This window comes from Vigna umbellata, chromosome 11 (genome assembly GCF_029865625.1).
Source record: "Vigna umbellata cultivar VRB3 chromosome 11, Vumbellata_1.0, whole genome shotgun sequence".
Lineage (NCBI taxonomy): Eukaryota > Viridiplantae > Streptophyta > Magnoliopsida > Fabales > Fabaceae > Vigna > Vigna umbellata.
The window spans coordinates 16740356-16750956 of record NC_142175.1 but is presented as its reverse complement, the minus strand read 5'-3'; the positions used below and the strand labels follow the sequence as shown (position 1 = coordinate 16750956).

At 38.8% G+C, this 10601-nt stretch overlaps 1 pseudogene; it reads right to left on the bottom strand.

The window, feature by feature from the left end:
- Window positions 1-6233: 6233 nt before the first annotated feature.
- On the bottom strand, window positions 6234-6779 carry LOC148191047 (uncharacterized; annotated as a pseudogene).
- Between the last annotated feature and the right edge of the window lie 3822 nt (window positions 6780-10601).

Below are 10601 nucleotides of genomic sequence, written 5' to 3'. Positions count from 1 at the left end.
GAAATTCAAAATTCAAAATTCAAAATTCAAAATTCAAGTCAAAGATAATCAATAATCACACAAATGAACTAGTTAAACCACGAGTCCCCGGCAACGACGCCAAACACTTGATGACAAATTTATGAACACCGAAAAACGGCGCCACAAATTTGTTTAACAATCGGCAAGTGTGACCGAATCGTATCAAGTAATAAAACAAGGTAAGACCAAGTATCGTTTTCCCAAAGGACTGACGGCCTAGTTTAGCTATATGATTTGTTGATTATTTAAGACTTAAGAACAAATTGATTGTAGGTTTAAATGAGAAAGACAATAATTAAATATGTATGCATGAATTTGATCAATGGAGAAAAACAGAATACAAACACTTCAATGAATTAGATGGATGAGTATGTTGTTGGGGTTATCAATTTCATCTTATCCACTCTCATATACTTTTAAGAATTCATCATTCTTATCATCAATGCTAATGTCACTCTCTAAATCACCTTGCAAGAAGGCCTATCCTTAATTATGAGTTCATACAATTCCTAGCATTCCTAGTAATTAGTTCTTAAAGTGCAGGAGCTTAAAGGCAACCAATATGCTATTGGGAGAAATTCCCCGGATCTAGACTTCCCCGTACGTTCCCGTATCGACAAAATCAATAATCATGGCAATGAATGAGTTAAACAAAGCAAGCAATAAGCAAAGAGGAAAAACCCTAGCTAAAGATGAAAGAAAGCATATATCTTAATATAAGACATTAAATCAAATTCCATATGTGAGAGTTTCACAAGACTACATTGATTCCCCAACAGCAATACAAGGTTTAGTTCACCATATTCATGGTGAAACTAGATGAACAATAACGAAAGAATAAAGATAGAACCCTAGAAAGATGAGAAGGTAGCCTGAGCATCCAAGATCTTCCTTCAAGGGATGGAAAAGAGAGTGTTTGCTTCGTCTCTGCCAAAGATACAAACCCTAGGACGTCCTAAAGCTTATATACTATTCTAAAAATACAGAAAATTAGGCCCAAGCCCAAAATAGTGTTGCTCAGCGGTAAACTACCGCTCAACGGTAAGTGCGTGAGTTGTTTTTCTCCCCTCAGCGGCCTTTTCACCCCTCAGCGGAGCCAACGTGGGTTCCTGAGTGCCGCTCAGCAGTAAACTGCCGCTGAGCGATAACTTCTACTTCTCCTTTTGCACTTTTTGATGTCTTTTCTGATTCCATCTCTATCCTTCTTCACTTCTTTCACTAAATTCACCTTAAAACCTGCTCAAAACACTGAAATCAAGCATAAACCTGTCCAACTCTCTTATTTTTGAAAATATAACCAAAAGCATGATTTCAAGCTAGTTTCTAAGTGTTAAAGGTTGCTTTTAGTATCAATTTTAAGCATGAAAATAACAGTTTTTCAACTGTTATCAAAAGGTCCTAGCAACTAGATTCTAGCTGGAAAATGTTAGCTAGGAGATATTAAATGGCCTAAGACACAACAAAGAAGTCAAGCACGGTGCACAAACTTGGATAAAACAGTAACAGTGATTTGAAACCAGATTTCAAGCAACTCAACTACTCATTTTTCAATTCTGTGATTATTAGGAGTTGCGATCACTTCAAACACATGTAAAAACAGTAAACAAACTTGTACAAAGCTTGAAACTAAAGAAATTTGGACTGCATCAGCTGATATCAAATTATTCCAGAAATGATGTTTTATGTAGATTTTTCTACGGGAATCAGTATTTGCAATGCTAATTGGCTCAAATGATCAAAGCTGGACATGTTGCCATTGCTTTATATGATCAACATAGAGCTAGCAACTGCTCAGGACACACTTAAAACGAAAATGAAAGCTAGAACAGAATCAAATACTTGATGACAGAGTTGAAAAACTGCACAACAGGACATGACCATGACATTACTAGAAAATGAAAAATAAAGGTTGAATTGAACTCACAATGGAAATGCACCGATTAAAATGATGAAAAAAAACACTTAAGGAAAATTGGAAACACAAGAATAGAGATTACAAACGCGAATTGAAGCACAACAGAGAAAAAAAATTCTGGAAAACAGTGATCACTGCACTGCACAACACGGTCAAACATAAAAAAATCGAGATGAGAGTGGCTAAGCTCTTGGAGCGTGAATGGAACGTCTGGCTCTTGATGCCAAATGATGGAAGCTACTCCAGGATGCGCAGAAGAAGCTCCACAATGCAGAGAATTGGCAGCGGATTGAATGAATCAATGGAGTTACGGAGTGCACGTAAGGTGTTTGTGAATATGCTGGAGGTGTTGAGTGGCTGTGTTTGGTAGAGTTCTAGCTCAGTAGGCTTCCCAAAGGGGAAAGAAGCTAGAGGAGGTGCAAGATAACAATGCACAAGGTTGAACTTGAGAGTAAAAGCTGAAAATTGGCAGCATTTCCTTACTTCAAATCGAGTTACATTTACAAGTGATGAAGCTCTCTATTTATAGAAGAAGGAGAGCTTCTAAAACGTATTGTGCAAGTTATTTTAAATGTGCACATGCTGTAAAACAGATGGAGGAAGCTTGGGAAGCAAGCTATAATTGCCAACTCAGCAAAGCAATTGAAGAAGATGGAGTTGTTGTCTTTGGTGTTGAACGTAGTGCAAATGCCTTGAGCACCAACCATCCATTTGTGCTTCTTTGGTTTTCTTACGTGGCAACCTTTTTAAGTTGCATAGACATGGTTCCTCCCTTTTATTAATATTCTACAAAAGCAATGTAAAAGTATTTAGCAAAGAGAAAGAGAACTTAGTAAGTAATACTCCATAAGAGTAAGGTAGTGAGTGCTTGATGAGAGGGTCGCACCTCCCAACAAAAGTTGTGCATAAAAGAATGCAGTACAGACTAGGAAGTGACTCCTAGGTCGTCTCTCAAGGACCAAATTGCGGTTCAGGAATCAGGTCAAACACATAGTGGGGGGTTTTGAAAATGTTTTTGTGAATGCAATTGAACTAAAAAAAATGAAAATTAAACACAACCGAATATAAATAAGAGCATTAAAATGAAACTGCAACAGATAAATATCCAAACACAATTCAAGCTGTAAAAATGCAACTAGTAAGCTATACATTAAAAGTAATTTATCATGGAAATGACACATAGAAAACACGTTAATAGTAAACTAAATTGCAATAATGGAATAAGTAGAAATGACTTTAAAACATTTAAATGCATTTAAGAAAGTTGTAACACGTAAAATGTAAAATTCATCCTAGGTCCATAAGAAAGACGATAAAATAAAATATAGTGTGCACAAACCGTGTGGGTCCCTCCAATTTAATCATTGTTGGCTTTCCAAAATAAAACATCATATTCTTTCAAATATAAAATTCAATCTTCAATCCCTTTCCAACAAAGTTATTGAGTGCAGGACACCACACTTCTTTCAATATCTGTATGCCTCTCCATTCTCCCAATGTTCATGCACGCACGTTTCTTTTCTCCAAGCAAAGATGAATCAACTTTTCTTCTTTCAACTCAACCACCGTACGAGTACTCCTATCCCCATCTAATCACCTCTTCATTCTCACAAATAAAGGAAATGAATGTTGCCAAGCCTTGGTCCGTCCCATCATCCTACACTCTCACTTAATCTATTTCTCATTCCATGAACACAAAAGAAAAGCTGGAACGTTCCTTCCAATGCACACCAACATTTTTTCTCTTTGGATATGACTTCCTGAACACCACACACTCACCACGGCAACAAGGTACAAGGAAAAGAAATGATGAACATTGAAAAATGCTAATGGTGGTTCAACGAAATTAATTTCCCAGCCAACAACTCTTTCACTTTGTAATTTAACTACCATCCAAGCTTGAATACAATATATACGAAAAGAAAGAAAGAGAAACAAAACCAAATCCCTGGTGCTGCTGGAACGCTGGATGTGAGCTCTCCATTCAACCGTGATCCATCTCTCCACCTCTGCATCTGTGTGCTGCTCTCTGGACGAACATGACCTCTCTTCCTGCAGAACGTGTCTTCCTCTCCTTCATCCCATATCTCAAAATGTTCAAGAGAATCAAGCCAAAAAAAAAAGCGTGGCGGCTAGACGTGTGTCCTGCTTTTAAATCAAGAAGTGAATCCCTCGTAACCTCCATGTTCTCTGGACCGCTTTGCTGGACGTAGCACTTCATTCCATCCAGCACCCCCTGAGCCGTGACCGAGTGAAGACTTAAATGGTGCAGGCGGTCACACCACTTCCAACTCAACGTGGAATCCGCAGCTGCTCCTACTGGACCGTGTTGCTAGACGCTGCTGGACTTCACCTCTGCTGGGATCCCGTGCACCTCTCCAAATGAATCCAGCCCATTGGTTTTTGAAGCTTCTCTATATGGGCGTGGCATGAGCCTTGCTGGATGCTCCCCAATTGCTTGTGCGTGCTCCTACCTTGCTGGACTCGTGCCAAACAAATGGGACCGTGGGTGCTGCTGGAAAATGTTGGAGCGAGTTGAACTTGGACGCATGATCTCCTTTCTTCTCCTGCCAGCTGGACTTCTAATTGCCGGATGGCTTCTTTTTTTGCTGTGTGCACCGCTTACTGCTGGACCGTGGATGGAAAATGAAGAAACGTGCTGGACCATGTGCTTCTTGCTTCCGCTTGTGAAGGCTGCTGGGTGCTGGACCAAGGACGTGGCAGCTGCTTCCATCCGTCCAGCCCACTCCATGACACCACCTTCTTCTTAACGTGCAGCCCCCTTTTTTTCTTTGGGCCGAGGTTTGCTCTATGCACCACGTCTGCTGTCCAAGCACCTCCAATGTGCTCATGGGCCGTGACCCTCTTTCGTGGCTTTGCACCAATAATTTTGCTTTAAGATGAATGACTACCCCTTTCACATTCAAGACCATTTTCACGTCCAAACCCATTTGCATTTTTGGATGCTGCCAGATTTTTCTCGGTCCAGTTGTCATTTTTTTTTTTATTAAACCTACAAATATCCCAAATTGTATTTCCAAATTTTCCCTGTAATTTATAGTGCAAATAATTAGCTTAGATAATTCAAATTAATCAAAATTAGAATTACTAGTCAATTAAGCACAATTGGTGAAAACGGGAAAATACCGGACATTTAAGCACAATTCCTTGATTAATTCTAGCACAATAAACTAAGTGAAGTGAATAAAATATCGACTCATCAGTGCTCCCTCTTCCTCTTGGATTCTCTTGGACATGGCTCTTGTTAAAGGTCCTATGTTAAGCTTAGATGGTCCTCCATCACAAAGTGGGCAAGCTGGACAGACTGGGCAATTTAACAAGCAACAACAACAACCAACCTTATGGCAACAAATTTCTATACTTAATGAAAGATCAACAAGGTTGGAAGAAACTCTTCAGCAATTCATACAAAAAACTGAATCTTCTCAAAAGAGCACTGAAGCTGCTATTAAAAACTTGGAGATTCAAATGGGTCAGATTACCAAGCAGTTGGAAGAAAGGCCTGACAAAAATTTTGGGGCTAATACTGAGGTTAACCCCAGGGAGGAATGTAAAGTGTTGGAGAGTGCAAATGTTGAAATAGTTGAGTTACATAGAGAGAAAGAAAAAGAAGAGAGAGAAAAGAAAGAAAAAGAAAGAGAAGAGAGAAAAGGGAAAGAAGAGAGAAAAGAGAAAGGAGAGAGAAGAGAGATAAAGAGTGAAGATATTTTTCCATTTCCAATAAATCATGAGAAACAATTTGATTTGACAAAATTATTCAATATGGTAGACTCATTAATGACAACTTCTTCTTCCCTAATGCACACTACACTTTTATTAGGACAAGATGATGCTATATGACCATGCCCTAAACATTTAAAACACTTAATATGGCTAGGTCTAGAAGGAGATGTAGATGGGCAGGAGGAATGGTTAGAAGAAGAATGGTTAAAAGAAGAATGAGGACAAGATTTGTTAGTGGGTTCCTTAGAAACATTCTTGGCTTTATCCTTTGAAGATGAAGATTTGTAGAAAACATCTTTTGAAATTTTGGTTTGAAAAGCCTCTTTTTGCAAGAGTTTCTTCTCAACTTTCATGGCCCTATGAACCACTTCATCTAAAGTCTCATCATCGTGGAGTTTCAAAACATCTTGGATGTTTCTATTGAGTCCACTAATAAATCTAACTATTTTTGCATGATCATTTTTTTTAGTGTTAGTATGATATAGGAGCACTTTGAGCTTGCGAGCATACTCCTCCACACTTCGTCTACCTTGAGTAAGCCATTGGAGCTTAATCAAGAGGTCCCTATGGTAGTATGGAGGTACGAAACGTTGGTACAAAATGTCCCTGCAATGTTCCCATGTACTCGCGAGTGAGGCCATGGTTAAGTATCTCCTATTTAGCCATTGTTTGGCGTATCCCTCTAAAGCTAAACAAGCTAACTTTACACCTAAAGGTCCATTTACACTATATAAATCAAAAATTTGGTCTACTTTAACTATCCAATCTAGAAAAATAGATGGCTCGGCTTCCCCTTTGAAAGTAGGCAAGTTCAACTTTGGTAGTGTAAGGCCATGGTCCATAGCTTTATCTTCTTGATGCTTCTTTGGCGAGGGAAGGTTTACATTTACGGTTCTAGCTTCTTGATTCTTCTTGTAGGAACCATGATCATGACCATGAGGTTGCTCCCCTTTTTCTTCGCATCCTTGTCCAACCGTTTACTAATGGAGTCAAGTTGATGTTGCATTTGTTGAAAAGCCTTCATCAAATCAAATTTGCTAGAAGCACTTTCGTGATGACTAGCTCCATTGGAGGAAACACGGCTTGAACCTGCAGACATGTTAACAAAGCAAACAACAACAAAGCTAACACACAAAACTGGTTAGAAATGGTGGATACACACGGTCCAAACAGCAGCCACAAAACAGCAGCACACTCACGATTGCACTCAAAGCATGCAAGGAAAAATGGCTCAAAACTCACGGTAAAATGGCTCTCAAGACAAAACAAGGTCAGCACTCTTCTTTTAAAAATAGTATAATGTCTCACAAGTCCACTTTGAGAGCACCAACTGAAGTCTAAAGCAAATGGAAAGATGTACAATCCACCCTCAATGCAAAGGAGCCAAATCAAGACAACCCATGGTAGAAGCCAAAAAAAAATGAATGAAAACTCAAGACAAATGAGGGAAATGGAACCTAAAAATCAAGAAACTTGGCACACAATAAGGAGGCAGCAATCTAATGATTTTATGAAGACAAAACAGCAAGAAAAATGGAGGCAAAACAGTGGCACAAAATGAACAAGACAGCAGCAAACAAATTGACACAACTAAGAAGTAAATCACACCAACATGCTAGGCATACTTGAAGAGTAAGATCAAATTAATGCTGGAAATATGCATGTTTGGAAGTGATAAAGGCAATTTTGTTTTTGACCCTCTCTAGCCAAATAAGCTTACCTTGCTCTGATTCTTTGAAAACCCTTTTTGAGCCTATACTTTCCCCCATTTCTTTGTTTTGCAGCTCATACACTAGCCCTAAGTGAAAAACTATGATTACCTTAACCTCAGGGAATTTTGGAGCTTTGGAAGTGTCTTGGGAACAAGTGTGGTCTCCCTGGGGATTCTGATAAATTGGCTAGTTGGTTCCTCTTCTTGTTTTGTTTTTAGAATTATGATTTATATCTTGTCTCTTATAGTTGTGTGCTAAAGAGAGAAAAGAAAAGAGTGAGAAAAGAAAAGAAAAGAGACAGGATGAAAAAAAAATGAAAAAAATGAATGAAAAAAAAAAGGGGGTGCGAATAATGGAGTCAAGAAGAGGATTGAATTAGAGGTTTTGGGTGTGATTTGACTGTGTTTACACTTGTTCCCCATTGCTCCTCTATTTCTTTTGGTTTGTAGCGTCTCATCCATATGTTATCCTCCCATGTCCTTGGCCCCATTACATCCATAAAAGACCTTTTGATTTGAACATGCATATGTTTTGAGTGTTGATATTAGAGGCTTGCCAAGTTTGTTGTTGTTTGCTTTCTTGAGTGCATTGAGTTGAAATTGCTTACCGTAGACACTTGAGAGAAACACTGATAGTGCATCTGTGAGGTTCTGTTGTTTTTAATTCACCTCTTGAGCTGATTAATCATTTTGCCATGTCTTGAATTGCTTGGATGATTTCATGAGTATATGCTTTCTTTGATTCATTCTATGTTGGAATAGTCTACTTCTTTTCTCTGTCCAGATTTCTTGAGGATTGTGTAAATTCTGTTTGTTTCCTTGCGAGTCTTTGTTTTCTGTGTGCTAAGTTTGTGTCATACCCTGAATGTCCTTTGAACTATTCCCTGATCTGTGTCTTGATTTTGCCCAGGAGTGCAAAAGACTAAGTGTGGTCTATTTTGATGAGTCAATATTTTATTCACTTCACTTAGTTTATTGTACTAGAATTAATTGGGGAATTGTGCTTAAATGTCTGGTATTTTCCCATTTTTCCTAATTGTGCTTAATTTGATCAGAAATTCTTATTTTAATTAATTTGAATGATTTGAGCTAATTATTTGCATTATTAATTGTAGGGAAAATTTTGGAAATACAATTTGGGACATTTAGAGAACTAAAAAGTGAGAGGTGTGGATTTACTTTTTGGAGGGCTGCCACATAATTAAGCTCTCCATTAAAGAAGTGTCTAGGACATTATGGTCATTTTAATCTTTGAAAGGGGTGCTTTATTATTGGAAAAAGGGCACACATCCACGCTCATTCTTCACGGTCAAGGGGTGCATCCAGCGACACTTAGAAGCACACATGAAAGTTGGTCCAGGAAGTAGCATCCGGAAGCACGTCCAGCAAGGAGAGCCACACGTGAAGGGGTGTCAAAAGCAAGCAGGTCCAGCATGCTTTGAATACGTGGTGCTTGGCTTTGGAGGGAGGTGCACACGGAGATTAGGAGTGTCACGGCCTGCACCAGCAGCTTCAACAAGGTCTCCACGGGAATTGAAGCACACGGCCCACACTTAGGAGGTGGCATCCAGCAAGCAAGGGTGTGATGGGCAGCTTTCTTAGGTGGCAAAAGAAGTAAGCACACGTCCAATCCAGCAGCTCCTGCAATTCATTTTGGTGAGCACCTCACACGCGAAAGGCAATTGGCCCAGCAGCTGGAGAAAAGAAGCACAACATATCACACAAGCGGGGTCCAGCAAAAGGAAAAAAAAAGGTAGTGTAGGGTAGGGAATGAGAGACGTCCAGCCGCCACTTGGAGGGCTCTTTCTTTTCTCTCTCGGTTTTTGAACATGAGGGATATTGGAGAAAAAGTTGTAGCTTTGAGAGCTTCAAGGCTTGTGATGGAAAAGTTTACGCCGTCACAGGGGATGAGAAAATGAAAGCACATTTTTTTACTTCTCCATTTCTTATTTTGAAAACGCTATTACGATTGAATGAAAGGCATCTATTTTGATTTTGTGTTATTGATTATACATGGCCCTTTTCATTTCTTTTGGTTTTAGCATTTCTTTTATTGGAGTTTTCATTCAAGAAAACATTGTTCCATCACGGAGAAGCTTTGATTTTTGCGTGGAGAATGTAGCCGTTCATTCACTTTAGATAGATGAGGAGCAGATGCTACGTGGATGTATGAGATGCACACAACATTCATTTTGCTTGTAGAAAGTTGATCACGGAAAAAGAGAAAGGCACGGCTGGAAGAAGCCCAAGGAGGAGACGGGATTGATTTTGGTGATTTAATGGGAATCCACATGGCTGCAATGTCCAGAGATAGGAGAGCTTCAAGGGGTTTTGGGTTTTCATATTATATATATTAGAATATTGCTTTATTGTGATGATATTCATTCAAAACTGCTGCAACGTGCATTTCAAGTTTTGTTAGCTAAGTTATGATTTTTCATTTCCAACCACCGTGAAATTTCAAGCTTTATTCCACTTTGCATTTAATTTTTTTTTAGCTCATCATTGCATTTTAATAGTTTTGGATTCCGTTTTCTTGTCTCTCTAATGCATTTAAATTAGCTTTAGCTTTAGGAATGTTTAATTTACTGTTATCATGTTGTCTGTTCTGTTCAGTTTATTTATCTTATTGCATTTCCAATCTCCTCACTTATTTTAGAAACCGTTCGGTATTCACACTTTGTTAATTCATTTCACTGTTTTCAATTATGTTTGGTTGTATCTAATTTCCAGTCTTAATTTACATCATTTTCGAATCACAAAAACACTTTCAAAATCCCCCCACTATGTGTTTGATCCGAGACTGAACCCAAATTGGTCCTTGAGAGACGACCTAGGAGTCACTTCCTAGTCTATACTGCATTCTTTTATGCACAACTTTTGTTGGGAGGTGCGACCCTCTCATCAAGCACTTTGCAGCTGAGAGAATTGTTTGGAATCCAGTAGATTCAAGTTCTTTGAGAGCAACCAAAGCTGCACACATTGTTTTCCTTAGCCTATTCTAACTTTTCCTTTCCAATTTACCAAATTTCTTTGTAATTTCCATTGGTTTTCTTTGGTTGTAAGTTCTAAATCCAAGCAAGTGAGGTGCTAGAGTTCACAAGTGCTCTTCCCTCATTTGTAACTAGACTCAAAACAAGTCTCACAACCAAAAATTGAGTAGTCGGTGAGTGTGTCTTAGATCCAAAGTCTAAGCCTCACCTAGGAGAC